The sequence below is a fragment of the Egretta garzetta genome, unplaced genomic scaffold (genome assembly GCF_000687185.1).
Source record: "Egretta garzetta isolate BGI_Z169 unplaced genomic scaffold, ASM68718v1 scaffold235, whole genome shotgun sequence".
NCBI classification, from domain to species: Eukaryota; Metazoa; Chordata; class Aves; order Pelecaniformes; family Ardeidae; genus Egretta; species Egretta garzetta.
The window spans coordinates 2,210,834-2,226,611 of NW_009259792.1; positions in this window are offsets into that span (position 1 = coordinate 2,210,834).

The following is a 15,778-nucleotide window of genomic DNA, read 5'->3' on the forward strand; positions in this document are numbered from 1 at the left end:
CCCCTCTCGGCGGGGCTGCTCTCGATCCTTTCTTCCCCCAGCCTGTATTGATACCGGGAGTTGCCCCAACCCAGGTGCAGATGAAGATGAAATCTAAACCAAGTTTTTTTAAGAATTAAAAAAATATCACCAGGGACAATTTTTTAGTCAACTGTCTTATTTCTAGGTGAAAATATCCATTGATGTAACTAAAACCTGATCTGGGCCCTGCAGTTTCTTTTGGTTTACCAGCAATAAACTGCATGTATTTGCAGTTGAAAAAGGTAATTTTTACTGACACTGAAAGTTCACCTTCAGATGTTCAGTTTTCCACCAGAGGGCACTGCTATATTTTTAATGAAGGCAAGTTTCTGAACAGCACTGGGCAGGTTTGCATAGCTTGGCGTGTACGGCACAATTCTAGCTGCTACATGGCAAGCAGAAAAATGCAGGATGAGATTCACCTCATGGCGCATCTGTCAACTCTGTGCATCACTGGACAACCTCCACTGCCAGGTAATCAAGCCCAGGGAGTCTTCAGCACGCTAGATGTGCTGGGCTTCCGCACATAAAATAAATAATTAGTTCATACGCACAATGTCTGATGTGGCCAGGATATGGCCTGGTTTAACCTGGGATTGAAAGGATTGTGGCTTCCTCCTGAGAAGGAATGAGGCCAGCTGTGTCACCAGGGTTGGTACTGGATTTCAGCATTTTCTATGGAACATTCCATCCCCTGCACTGCCCAGAGATTTTATATTAGTTCCTGGAAATATACATTGTTATAAAAATTAGATCACTTTGAGAGTGGATTATTGAATTTTCTTGTAGATTTGATGCTCGAGAATTTATATCAACACACAATAAAAACCAAATATTTGCAGACAAATCTGTAGAGACTGAAGAATCTATTCATTTAGCTGGACTCTGTCCCCATAAGGAGTCATGTATTATAGAGGCTTTGAGCCTTCTCTAGCTTTTTTTTGCTTGTTTTTAGAATGATGTTATGGTAGTTAAGGCAATTATTTGGATGAAGAAAAGCTAGCTAGTTTGTTTTTTTAATGACAGAAGAGAAAGCATAGTTTTTAGGGCATCCACATGAAGAAGCCAAAGCTTTTTGAAGAAAAATGCTCAAGAAAATGACAAGTTTGTTTTATCTAGGCATACAGGGCAAAACCACATTTCTTAACAAGCTCTGCCAAGGCTGAATTACCTCCTAAGAATTTATTAAAGTTAGTCTCATCTTTAGTTACTGAAATATTTGGCAAGGGCAGTTTAAAGATGAAAGGATCTCTTCTGGTAATTTGACCAAAATATACATGAACAGAGTCAGCAGAGGTTGGAAGTGTGGCACACCAAGAGGTTTCCATGGCCTGGCACCATGTCAGAAGTGAAAGATTCTCACAGCAGCTCTTGAACTGAACAGGTAAATGCTATTCCCTTCTTCTAAAGCTGGTGAGAAGGAACAGCTTGAAATCAGCCTGTCACGCTCAGCTCTACACCAAGGACACATCTGTGTTAACCTGAACCCAGCTGAGGCAACAAGGGAGAGACAGGCTCAGCTAACGCAGCTCTAAGCATGCATATTTTTCCCCCAATCCATTCCTCTCAGTCGTGTTTTTCCTAAGAACAGCTTTGGCATATTTCTTCTGTCACAGTCGGTTCCCCACTGGTTATAGCTCTGCAAGAGGTGCTTAAAAAATCACTGGTCTTCACTGGACCTACGGATGTCATGTGGCTGCGACCTGCTGGTCTAGTCAGAAGCAGAGAAAATCACCGAGAAAATCTGGGCCACTTTTAGTTATGTATTGGGTCAAGCTGCATAGCGCTGTGCTTTCTGTTGGTATGTAGAAAGGGGTTGATGACACACCAGTGTTTCGGCTGCTGCTGAGCACTGCTCAAACAAGCATCAAGGCTGTGTTTCCAACATTCCCACCACCACCACCAGTGGGCTGGGAGGGGGCAAGGTCTTGGGAGGGGACGTAGCCAAGACACCTGACCCAAACCAGCCAAAGGGATATTCCATACCATATGACGTCAGCTCAGATATAAAAACTAAGGGAAAAGGAAGAGGAGGGGGGGCATTCATCTTTTATGACATTTTGTCTTCCAGAGCAACAACTATGCGTACTGAGCCCCTGCTTCCCAGGAAGTGGCTGGAAATTGCCTGCTAATGGGAAGTAGAGAATAAAATCTTGTTTTCCCTTTGCTACTGTGCGCGGCCTTTGCTTTTGCTATTTTATTAAACTGCCTTTATCTTGACCCATTAGTTTTCTTTCTTTTCCATCTCATTCTCTCCCCACCTGCTGAAAAGAGGAACGATAGAGCAGCTTGGTGGCACCTGGCATCCAGCCAAGGTCAACCCACCACACTGTTTTGTGATGACACCTCTCCACGTTGATACCTCCTGTGCTCCAGCTAATGAGTCAGTCCCTGTCTGTTCTGGGCCAAACTCATCATCCCTAATGCAATCACAGGGAGATCAGGAATTTGGGCTCTCCTGTTGTCATGGTTTAACCTGGCAGACAGCTGAGGTGATGGCACATAAATACTGATAAACAGTATTTTTGACAAGTGAGGTGTTACATAGCAGAACTCTGAGAACAAGTCAGTCAACATTTTGACCAGAAATTGCTAAGCTAATAAAATTCATTCTTATCACAAATTTGTTTTAACACACTCTGGGCAGGTCCGTCATTATCTCAAACCCTTTGAGCCCTGTGTTGGGTGCCAAAAAGGACTGTTGTGGTTTAACCCAGCAGGCAGCTGAACACCACTCAGCCGCTCGCCCACTCCCCAGTGGGATGGGGGAGAGAATAGGAAAAAAAGTAAAACCCGTGGGTTGAGATAAAGACAGTTTAATAAAACAGCAGTGGAAAAAAAATTACGTTAATAATAATAATAATAATGGTAAGAGAATATACAGCATATACAAACCAAGTGATGCACAATGCAATTGCAACTCCATCCCAGCTGAAACCAGGACACCTATGAACCTATGATGTTGCACTTCAGGAGGAGACAGATGATGTCTGGCCTTTCCAGATTCAAATATGGGGAATCTCTATCTAGTTCATCCAATGGGGCTGGTCACTTTGCTTCTCTAGAGTGTTTTGCGACTATTTATCTTAATGTGCTTTCTTAAAGTTCTTCTTTTGACCCACTGCAGATAATGTCTCAGTGTTTAAATGCCTACCAGTATCTTCATTATTCAGCCTCTTGCTTTTCAGTCAGAATCCTTATGGTCTGCAGATCTCCCACCTCCCAGCCCTAGCCCAGCCAAACCCAAGCACACTGTCATTAAAGTTAGCCTCACTATAGCTAGCCTCCACACAGGTCTCCTGAGTTTACAGATGATGATGAAGACCTATCCCTGCAAACGTATGATCTAGACTGCTGGAGTGGGATTTGTCTCATCCAGCTCTAGAAGCTAGCACTCTACTTCAGAGCCATTCTCCTTATGCTGCCTTTAGAGGTAATGGAGGCACTTCAGGTCTGAGTTTCATCTCTTCTTACAACACATGTCTGAGATGATAGCCTGGATGAGCAGCTAAATTAAATGACTGCCTTGACATCATCAAGTCTTTAAAAAAGTATCATATGGGTCAAATCATTCACTGATCTTTGTCTCTTTGAGGACAAGATTGAGGAAAACAATTGTTTCAGGAAGAGATGTAAAGGGGAACTGTAACGATGGAAATGCTATCTCTATGGTACTAAGTGTCTAGGATAACTTTTTGGGCCTTAAGACCAGCTGGTTTGGCTCTGGTCAGTATAGCTGAACTTTACCTCTTGAACCATCATGACATCTTCCAAGCTGCTGGTAATGAAGGGCCCTTGGCATTATTAACCTCTCAGTCATGTCAAGGCTTTTCTGGAGGGTAATGCTTGTTGGTCTAAGACAAAATAGCATCAATGACTAAGATTATAAAGGTACAGAAAATCATGTCAGTGCTCAAGCCTGTCTTCTGTCTCTCTGCAACTTATCAATATTGATAGACATGGAAAAAAGATGGGTGGAAAAAGTTTAGGGGAAGATCTAGAGAAAGGTCTAAAGCGAAGAAGAATAGATTCAGCACCGTCACCAGGAGGAAAACCTACTCCCAACTGAGTCATCATGTCTCTCTATGTATCATCTGTAGGAATGTTTAACATGTGCTGTGTTTCCTTTGTGAGAAGCAATGCAAAATTGCACCTCTCCACTTCTTCAGCTGCTTAGCTAATCACAACTACCTTCACAGCTCTGCTGTGTACACATCACCCATTCCTGCCCTAGGTATGAGGGCTATTTTCAGAGTGCAATACAGTTGTTGACATGTTTGCCAGTTGCACAGTCACACAACACCTGTTCATGAGGATGGACAATACAACACACACCATATGTATTCTATATATGTGGAATCTTCAGGCATGCTGCACAACAGCTATTTTGTCTTCAAAACACGCCTGCTGCTTCCCCAGAATTGAGCTCATACACTCGTTCACCTGTAAGGTGCACTTACGTGACACACTTGCTGGAAACAGGGACACACACAAAAAAATTGCTTTTCATGCAGCACAATACATCTCATAGAGTCATAGAATGGTTTGGTTTGGAAGGGACCTTTAAAGATTATCTAGTTCCAAACCTCTTACCATGGGCAGGAATATCATGAAAGACGGCAAAGGTTTTACGGCTGTTGTGGTTTAGCCCTGATAGGGGCTCACTCAGTGGGATGGGGGAGAGAATCAGAAGAGTAAAAGTGCAAAAACTCGTGGGTTGAGAAAAAGACAGTTTAATAGGTAAAGAGAAAAAGCCACATGCCCAAGCAAAGCAAAACAAGGAATTAGTTCACTCCTTCCCATCAGCAGACAGGTGTTTGGCCATCTCCAGGAAAGCAGGGCTCCATCACACGTAACAGTGACTTGGGAAGATGAACACCATAACTCTAAGTGTCCCTCCCTTCCTCCTTCTTTCCCACAGCTTTTATTGTTGAGCATGATGTCATATAGTGTGGGATATCCCTCTGGTCATTTGGGGTCAGCTGTCCTGGCTATCTCCCCTTTCAGCCTCCTCGCTGGTGGTGCAGCGTGGGAAGCAGAGAAGACCTTGCTGCTGTGCAAGCACTGCTCAGCAATAGCTAAAACACCAATGTGTTATCAACACTGTTTTGGTCACAAATCCAAAACATAGCACCATACAAGCTTCCATGAAAAAAATTAATTCTACCCCAGCCAAAACCAATGCAACAGCAAACAGCTTCACTGACTGCAAGCATGAAGACTCATAACAATTGCTTTTGGCAGTCTAAAACTATCCCCTCATTTTTCTGTAGATGCTGTTGAGTACCCACCAGCCCTATGTGTAGATCTTTGCCAACCCACATAATGCCTCCGTTTGAGAAAATAATCTGGGTTTCCTATGAATTGTTCCACAGAAATACCAATTTCTCTCCCTTCTCCCCATTACAGACTGTCAGTATGACTAAACTATCCATAGAGGGCTAAAGAAATTCAAGATGGGTCCCACCCCCATATTGATATTCCTGATGTTTTAATGGGTAAGGCCATTTGCTTTGGTTGACCCAGGAGCTGTGTGGCACCTCTTGGCTAACAGGTGTCTTCAGTGCCTAGCCTGTGCAATCTTGTCTGTTATTAACTGCTAATGGGTGGACTGGCTGCCAGCATTACGCCTCATTAGGTGACGGGTTAACCTGAATGGCCTCGCTATGTGTTGTTAGTTTCTGAAACGGAGCAAAAATGTACCCTATGCATTGTGCATCACCTCCTGGCAGGATAAGCCTCCTGCTACCACCCACTAATGGCAAAGCAGGTCCGACGCTGTGGTTCATAGCGTGAACAAAGACAGCTTGGGCTCAAGGGAGATGCTTAATGCAGAAGATGAGATCAGGCTCAGACATGGAGCTGCTTGGGGCGATGTATTATTAAATGCTATCTACTGATATGCTACTTTTGTAGAAGCTGATTAATGACATCCTACTTTATTATTCCTTATCTTTTATCTTCACCTTGTTTCACAGATGTAGCTGGCAGTACACGGCACTAACCAAAGACCCGTGGCACTCATTAGATGGTGGCTGCTCCTCACAAGTGCCATCAGGCATGCAATTCCTATTCACAATTTTGCTAACGATGCTGGTTAACATGGAGCTGTGTTGCCGTTCAAGCAACCTAGGCAACATGGTCTTGTCAGTCTCGAACTAACTTATCTTTTACTTATCATTTTCTTTGACACAATCCTCTGATAAACTGAGAGATAAATACATGACAGACTCTGCAATGTATTCCCCCGGCACTAAAATCTTAGCAGTAACACTGTAGAAGGGTTTCATCTAATGAGTGCTTCTTTTGACCTGTTTTCTATTTTGTTAGAGTGTTGCAGCTGCAGATCTTAAGGCACATTTAAACTAGAAACAAATTCTTGTTTAGCCATTCCCCACGCCTCGGGAAGTTTTCTCTCTCTGTGTGAATGTGGGTGTTTAATGCTGGCAGCTCAGGACAGGTACAGGATGCAGGCAAATACATTCAGTTGCTTAAGGTCCTGTTTTGTATTAGCTTTGATGATGTGATTAGAGGAGAGGGGTGATCCCCTCTAAGAGAAAACTAACTAGAGGAATAGTTTTCTGCTGGGTTAGTGTGCTGATTTATCTTGGCCAGGGTTAATCAGGAACCAGGGCACTTTTGTTGAAGACAACTAAAGGTGTCTTGGTTACTTCTTATGGCAACCAGTTGTGGATTTGGTGAGGTGGGAGAAGATCGGGTGGATTAGGGAAATGCAGCTCCTTGTTAGTACTGGCTGGTCTGATGGTAATGAGGCGAGTTTGTTGTGTGATTGCATAGGGTGTCCTTCATCCTGAGGCTGTGCCTGATCTTGGGGGTAACCCAGAGCTCTTGCACAGGCTACAAAACCCGCGCAGGTCTGGGGGTAAATAGCAGGGCAGCTGCACTCCATGGAGCCATGAAGGCTGCTGGTATTACCTGAGCCATGGCCAGGATAAAATCACTTCCAAAAAAATATTTAGAACCACATGGTCTTCAATCATTAAAATAACAGCAGCATGGATACACTGTGTGAAATAACTTCTGTCATGGTAGGAGGATGCTGTGAGGCAAAAGGAAAGCACAGAGAGCAGTCCCTGAGCATGGTATTCCCCATGCCTTGCCCAGTGCTCTATCCCCAACTCCTGAATCTAGCCAGAAGACTAGACTAAAGATCATGGTACTAGGATGCAAACGGTATTTTCTCTGGCCATTTTTGGAACATGGCTCTGTTTATTTTCAGTGGTGCCCAGGAAGCCTGAAAATGATACTCAACTAAAATATGATAATATGCTTTAAATGGGGACACTTTTAATATTTGTCTGCACATTTGCGAGGGTTTGCTGAAATACTAGGAATGGGAAATTTGAAAGAAAACATGTGACAGATGAACTGGCTTTCAAGCCATGCTTAATATTACAGATTGACAGTCACTATAAGTCCATTCTGCAGCATGTCCTCATCCTTGCTGATGTCAAATGGGAAGAAAACTGATTTAATGAAGTGGAAGTGAGTAAGATGCAGCTTTCTAAAAGTGCTATCCCTTTTCTATACTTTTCCAAGTCAGAAGGGTAGGACCTTTGGTCACACCATGCACCTCACCAGCCTGAGCTGGGCAAGGGGTTCAAGTCTCTGCCAGTCAGTGTCACAAGAAATGTTTCCCAAAGTCAGCTTCCTGGGAAGGGGCTAAGAAAAAAGCTTGTATTTCATACATTTTTTGGATAAATGTCTCTCTGAAGTTTTTCCCCTTCTATTAAAAATGGCACAGGGAAATGAAACCTTTCAAAGTGCACATCTACCTGGTTTCAGCAGTGGAGAGTGAGGGATTACACTTTTGTAATTCTTGCGCTTACACCTTTGTGCTCTTTAATATGCAGCTAAGAGGTACTCAGTGTCTTTTCCTGATGTCCAGCCCATGCGGTCCCTTGGTTAAGAAAGAACCACAACTTTTGGTTTGCTTGTAGCATATGCATTTCTGGTGAAATCGTGAAAGACCTTGAGAAAGACCAGCAAAGAGCAGAGACCAAAAATACCTTCAGTGTATTACTTTTTCAAAGTCATGATTTTAAGTAATCCTGTAGTTTTATGAACTATGGCGCATGAGTTTTGACCTTGGAAAGAGATCATAGAAGGCCTCATCAATGGGAACAATGGTCGCCAGCCAGAATGAACTGTGGTTGACATGAAAAAGTGTTCACTGCAAGCCATTGCTATAGAAAAGTAAAAAAGACAAAGTCCCCAAAAAGTAACACAAAAAAGTCTAGGCCCTGAGTGTGCAGGCCTCTGAACCCAGTTATCCCAGGATAAGGTAGAGCTAGCAATGGATAGCTACCCACCATGACTCCTCAAGTGTCTGCTTTTTCTCCACATGCCCAGTAAAAAATAGGAGGTAATACGTCTCTTTTGCATTGTGAGTTTTGTTACCTTGTGTTTATTACAGGATAAGAGCATGTACATTGGAAATTACTACAGAATACTTGATGTCACAAAACTGTTGCAATGGGTTTCCTCTACTTTTCTGTGCTCTGGTGTTTATCCATACTGAGAAGCACCTTTATTCATGAGTACTGGATGTTGTGTGAAATGAGTCTCAAAAAGCAAAGACTGACTAGGGATTGAGTTCCTTTCCATGAAATGTTTTCAACCATCTTCCAGAATCAACTCACTTCAACATTTATATTTAAGTCTTTAGAAGATACTTGCTTTCCAACAGATTGCTTTAAACTTCTGTTTAAAGGGTCTGATTTGCTGTAGATTATGAAAGTGATTTTTAGGGTGAGACATGCAGAAAATGCAGGCCAGCCTCTGATCAGTGTACAAGTGGTGTACTGAACCTCAGGGCAAAGGGTGCATTGAGTGGATAGTTATCTAGTTTAGAGCTTGGCCCAAAGGGTGCTCCACAAACTCCTGTCTACTGCCCATAAAAGCATTATGCTTTAACCAGGTGGAGCAAACAATGCAATCAAGCAAAGAATATACATTCTATATGCAAGATGTAGAGGAAAATTATCCCCAGAATTTAGCAGTACAGCAGAATGGGGTTAAGCACCTAATTGTCACACCCTATGTGAAACACTTGACCTCTCTGTAGGTAATAAATACCAGTTATTCAAAGGTAAAAATATCCTCTCCCAACTGAGCCTGATTTCAGCTGGAAGCAAAACTCCCATGCATAGAGATGGGGGTGTTTTAAGAGTCCCCAGAATGAAGCATGGCACATAGGTGGATGTAAATGGAGGAGCATAAACAGCCCTGGAAAATCAGGAGAAGTATTTTGTTGCAGCACTGTGATTATTTATCGATGTACCATCTCAACTCTTTCACTTGTTTTCCTGTACTGCTGAGGACTGTGGGATTATATGCACTGATTTGCACAGTGCTGGGGATTTCTTGCAGCAGCAGGACTGCATTCCTTAAAGAAATAAGAAAAGTTGGATGTGTCCCTTTCTCTGAGCTGCGTTAAAGGCTGAATAAACAGTAGATGAGATGACCAGTTCCCAGCCACAGTCACTGCCTGTCTTATCCTTTCCTTTTAATTCTTTCCCTTCAGAGCACATCTACTTGATAAGGACAACAAGCACATCAGCTTACTCTTGATGAGGAGGGACTGCGCTGGTGGCTGAAGAGGGGAAACAGATGAAAGGAGAGAAAAGGAGAGCACTCCTGGGATGAGACTGATTTGGAGCCATCTGATAGTTTCCCACTATCCCTGGAGGAGATTCTACTCCTTTCTGTATCTGCACATCTCAGTCCTGGATGGTTGCCCTCCCTCCTCTGACTGCAACTCTAGCGCTTGCTGGAGCCCATGCCAAGCCAGTTCAACTGTAAAACTAGCAAAGCAGCAACCCAACCAGACTGGAGAGTTTTCTGCCAGGTTAGGAAATGGAATTAACTCAGTAAGGAGGAAACATAGTGGTGGCACTGGGGACAATCCTGCTCTTCCAATGGTGGTAACCTGCATAAGCCATCCCAAGTATCTTTACTTCCACGGTGCTGTCAGATAAGATAACCAATCTATTCTATAATTTTTTGTTGTTCTCCCATCCCTCAATTCCACCCCTACAAACTCAATCTCTGCACTTTAACAGATTATGTCTGAAATCCCACCCAGGAGCTATGCGTGAAGTAAAGATGGGGACAAACATTTTAGCATAGCTTTAGACTAGATATAAGGAACAAATTATTTACTATGAAGGTGGTGAAACACTGGCACAGGTTGCCCAGAGAGGTGGTAGATGCTGCATCCCTGGAAACATTCCAGGTCAGGTTGGATGAAGCTCTGAGCAACCTGATCTATCTGAAGATGTCCCTGCTCATTGCAGAGGGTTTGGACTAGATGGCCTTTAAAGGTCCTTTCCAACCCAAACCATTCTATGATTCTATAATAGCATATTTTAACTTCCCCCCTCCCACAAAGCTCATTTCTGCCTTTTTATGGCCCCTTAGTTGTAACAAAAGGGCTTGGTGTTGGACCTTATGGTGAATTGTGCTGAGGAGCTGACCCAGATTAAAAATAAATGATTTTTGATAGGTTATTTTTATTCATAGACCAATGCTCTGAAAAACAGCTCCCCCTGAAACAGACAGAACAGCAGTCACAGCAAAACCTAAGGAAAAATGGATAGAAATTTTTTGATACAGCACTGCTACTAAATGAAAACTTAGCAAACTATGGCCAAAGCATATCATAGGCAGAGTAATAAATATACTTACAGCAATGGACAGTCTCTGCTGCTTAAAGCTGGAAGAGAAAGAGGTTTATTCTTAACATATTACAGCGTGTACTGTTTTGAGGATAGGCTGAGACGCAGATTAGAGGATCCCTACAGACAGCTCTAGGAGAAATGTAGATGCTTAAATCCAAATGTGTGGTCCTAACTGCCTCTGATAGCTTCTCCCATGCCAAGGGAGATAATGTAACCTTTATGAATGCCACAGCACGAAGGGAGTGGGAGGATGAAAACCTTGCTTCCTATTAAACTGAAAGAGGCCAATCCTTGCTCAGTCTTTGTTTGCAAATTGCATTTAATTTGGAGGCTCTTACCTCTTGTGTAAGGCACTGTGTGGGCAGCCTGGGTGCCAGACAGAAGATTGTGGGTGCCACAGCTCCATTTCAGGGAGTAAAACATAAGTCCTGGAGCATTTTTGGGCCAGCTGAGGGCACAGATGATTTCTGGCCCTGATGAGGTCTGCAAGTGCATCTCCTGAGTATACACCTTGTTGTTTTCTTTTACAGCTACAAAATGATAAAATGATAATCTAAAGGTATGTAAAATTATCTGTAGATTATTTCTGTTTTCTTTAAAATTCGTCTTATCTTCCTTATGTGTCCAGCAAGCTGATGCAGCAGAGCAGGTGGACACACACATAAAGTCAAGCAATCCATCTGAAAATGGCATAGAAAGAGCTAGAACAATGTTCCTTACTTTATTGTATAACATTTATCTATAAAGCTTACCTGCAGCTAACGGTTAAAGAGAAAATTAATGAGGATTATCCCATACAGGTAGAAAAAGCACCTTTCTGCTCAGAGGATTAGTATTCGAATGACAACAATCCCATTTTTTTTTTTTTAATGCCATTTTTAAGTCCATTGTATTTTTATGATGTCTTTACTCTTGCAGAACAGAATAAAAATCTGGCTGATGCAGACTGTGGACATTCTGGTATCAGGTATAGCATAGTATGTAGCAGATGATGACTCAGCCTCAGAGGAAATCTGCTTGATAAAACCAATCTTACATATAACACGTTAAAAGTTAGACAAATAGTATGGAAGGACAAACCAGCACTGGCAGGAATTAACTAGATGGGAAAAACCCCAAAATATTTCTTGGTCTTGTGTAAACTTACAATTCCATTTAATTTCTCTGGGTTTAAATAATTATGTGAAAGAAGATTAAGCCAAAGGTACATGCTCCTGCAAAAATGCAGGAAAAAATACACTAAAAATCAATGTATTTGTCTAATGTAGCAATTAAAATCAGAAGTGTGAGAAGTGTGAGTGAGACTTCATTACGGTGCTACACTCCCAATCTCTGTATGCTCACTGTAGCCTCTCTCTTTTTTGTTATCATGCAATTATGTTTAGCTGAGGAATGGAGAGTTTTATCTACCGTGCAATTTCAGCTACTTGTGACATGCATTTCAAAAAGTCAAGCTGTCCCTCCCTTCAATGCTTAGGTCTTTCTTCAAAACTGTATTTGAATACTACGGAATTTTCCATATTTTGATCAATGCATGCATGTATGCTTTCACAGCAGGATGTTGGTATGGATTGCAGAGCCTAAATTTCTTGGCTTCCTTAAATGTTAATAACCTACATTTAGTGTGGAAAAGGAAAAAAAAAAGTTGATAGATCCATTAAAAATAGTGTGCAGGATGTTAAATTTCATTAGCATATTCTAAAACATTAATTTTTGTGACATGTATTCTCTAATGATGACGTCTCTTGCAGTAAGTACATTTTTGCCTTTATGGTACACGCCAGGCAGAGCTTTGCTGAAAGCTGTCAGGCAGATTAAAAAAATAGAGCTCCCTCTTCAAATCTCAAGAAAGTAAGGAAAGAAATTCACTGAAGAAATTATATTATCAAAAGTCAGTTTTCAACATTTTAGATTAATTTATGAGATCCGCTGGTTTGTTGTGCCTGCTCTCAAAGATGTCCTTGTAGTAAGTCCACAGGACTGTGTGGTTTGTAGCTCTGTCTTTTAAAGTGTTGTGGAGTTTGCTCCTTGGATGTTATTTGAAAATAAATAAATAAAAAGAAACAAGCAAAATGAAGTAAAAAAGAAAAAGCGTGTTCACGTGACAATGGTCTTGAAAAGAGACAACATGGGGTCATTTTTCTCCTGCTGTTGATTACACCGTATGCAATTTGGAAGTTATAAGAAGTCTCACCAATCTTTGTCATGCATTGCCATTTACTTAAAATTTACTTCTCTTCTAGGGCCTATTGGACACACAGATTGCTAAACGGTACTGTCCTGCCACATGCCAACGAATGCAAAGCATCCATCGGCTTAAGGAAAGTTAGCTCTGTGATGAGGGTGTTGTTTAAAATTTAGAGATCCTTCTTGCAGGTGTTTTGTTCAGATGGACGCACACTTTGTTTCATTCAACTCCCTTTCGCAGTGAACAAATGTTACTTTAAAGCACGCACAGTATCTTTTTCTTGAATTTTGGGAAAGAGCTGTCGCATCGTGCAACCAGGAGAGAGCCTACGTTAGAGGCAATCCACAGTTTCAGGAGGGATTTTTCAAACCCACCACACATAGCAAGACTTCACCGTTTTTCCATCCTCACCCTTGAAATATTGTTGTAACACTTTAAAGTGTCAAATCAGTCAGGGCTCTGACACATTTAAAAGTGTACTGCATGTTTTTGCTTTGCAGGTTTTAAGACATTTTTTTTCAAATTCTGAGAAATAAGTGAATCGAGACCTACAGCGTGAGAAAGGTGTAAAATACATCTGTCTTACAGCTTTCAGAAGGCTGCGCACAACCTAGAAATACCCAGAAGTTTCATAACTAATGATGATATGACATTAAAGTTTCTGTTTCAGCGCTAAAAAGATGTCATGGCTGTTGGATATCAAATCTGGGGAAAGAGCAGACTGTTCTGCTTGCCACAGGATTTTTCTACGTGCCATTAAAGGACATTATATTTGTAACGGCGAGAGACAGGATGCTGCCTTAGCTGAACTGTGCACATCATAAAGTTTCGTTGTTCCTGTTAGACCATTGCACAAGCGAGAGAATTGTTGCAGTTTAGAGAGGAACTAGTTCTAAATTAATTTGTGGTCAGGCAGTTGGACTAGATGATCCTTGTAGGTCACTTCCAACTGACTCCTATTCTATTCTATTCTATTCTATTCTCTATTCTATTCTATTCTATTCTATTCTATTCTATTCTATTTTAAACTGTATACTTTTCCAAAGTGAACCAGGGGCCCATGATATGGGATGTAATTCAGGCACTGTCCTGGAGCAGCCAACTGTCTGCAGGGAGCTCCACCAGAAGCAGATGAGAGGAGGAAGGGGAAATGACCCCTTTCCACCGGCCGCCCCATGGCAGCTCCTTGTCTCCTCTGGATCCTTGGTAAAGGTGGGAAGGGTTTCAAGAGTTTCACCTCGAAAGGTGAAATGAGCCAGGAACAGGATGAGCTAGGAGAAATGCATGATCTGATGTGGGGGCCCCGGTGACAACAGAGAGCTATCAGGGACACAGCGTGCTGCCTTGCCATATGTTATGAAATATCTCCTATAAAATGCCTTTTAAGTCTTTTACCAGCACTGCCTGGCTGCAACATGGCCTTTTGGTACCAGAGTCAGTCACTAAGCCTTTCTTCTGCCCAAGAAAAATCAGTAGCTGGACCCTACATAAAGATGGTTACAGCCATCTTCCTTCCAAAATATGCTTAAATGAAAAAAAGGTGTTAGTGGATGTCTCTTTTTTTTTACCAGTTTGCTTTGTAGTGACAGAATGTGTCAGGGGAACAGGAGACCTGATACAATGCCCATCTGCAGTAAAGCCGATGTTTATGAAGAAGGTATTGTAAGCACTGAGTTAAATGCTATTTGGGATAGGTGAGAAAAACATTCAGTACTTGACCCATCAAAGGTATGCCACTTCGGAGGGAAAAAGAATATAGAGTTCCTTGAAGCAAACAGGAGCAGATGAATGTCTCTGTAACACAGCACAGGTGTTGTAGTTTAACCCCAGCTGGCAAATAAACCCCACTCAGCCGCTTGCTCACTCCCCCCACAGCGGGATGGGGGAGAGAATTGGAAGAGTGAGAAAACTCAGGGGTTGAGATAAAGACAGTTTAAGAGGGAAAGCAAAAGTGTGTGTGCAGGCAAAGCAAAGCAAGGAATTCATTCCCTACTTCCCAGGGGCAGGCGGGTGCTCAGCCATCCCCAGGACAGCAGGGCTCCATCACGCATAACGGTGACTTGGGAAGACAAACGCCATCACTCCCAACGTCCCTCCCTTCCTTCTTCTTCCCCCAGCTCTATATGCTGAGCATGCCATCATATGGTGTGGGATACCCCTGGGGTCGGTTGGGGTCAGCTGTCCCAGCTGTGCCCCCTCCCAGCTTCTTGTGCCCCCCCAGCCTCCTCGCTGGTGGGGTGGGGTGAGGAACAGAAAAGGCCCTGACTCTGTGTAAGCCCTGCTCAGCAGTGACAAAAACATCCCTGGTTTATCAGCACTGTTTCCAGCACAAATCCAAAATGTAGCCTCATACTAGCTTCTACAAAGAAAATTGTCTATCCGAGCCCAAACTAGCACAATTAAGTACATACTGGAAAAAGCGCTTACTGAAAACGGGGAGCTGTATAGCCAGAAGAGGATTCCAGCTCAGATGATTATTCCTCAACATATGTGGGTGTCAGGACTATAAAGCTCTTTACCAGACCTCTATGTCTCACCATGAAATATGCAGGAAGACTTAGATACAGAAGTTGAGTTGAAGCAGACTGAAAGTTTAGATATAGATCATTGCCCTTCATAAGATAACCAGAAGCTTTAAATTAAGGAGAAGTTGAGGGTGTAATGTGCTGACAAGATATCATCACACTTACGTTACCCTGAGAGCGTGGAGATGGATGAAATTTTACAGAGGGTCTGGTGATTGTCATAAATGAAATTACCTCTAAGAAGGCATACTCTGTATGATTTTTTCCCCCAGGGGACTAGTCTCCTGTGTTAATTTTCCCAGGAAAAGAAATTGAATACCAAAAGCCTTGCAAGAAAAAAA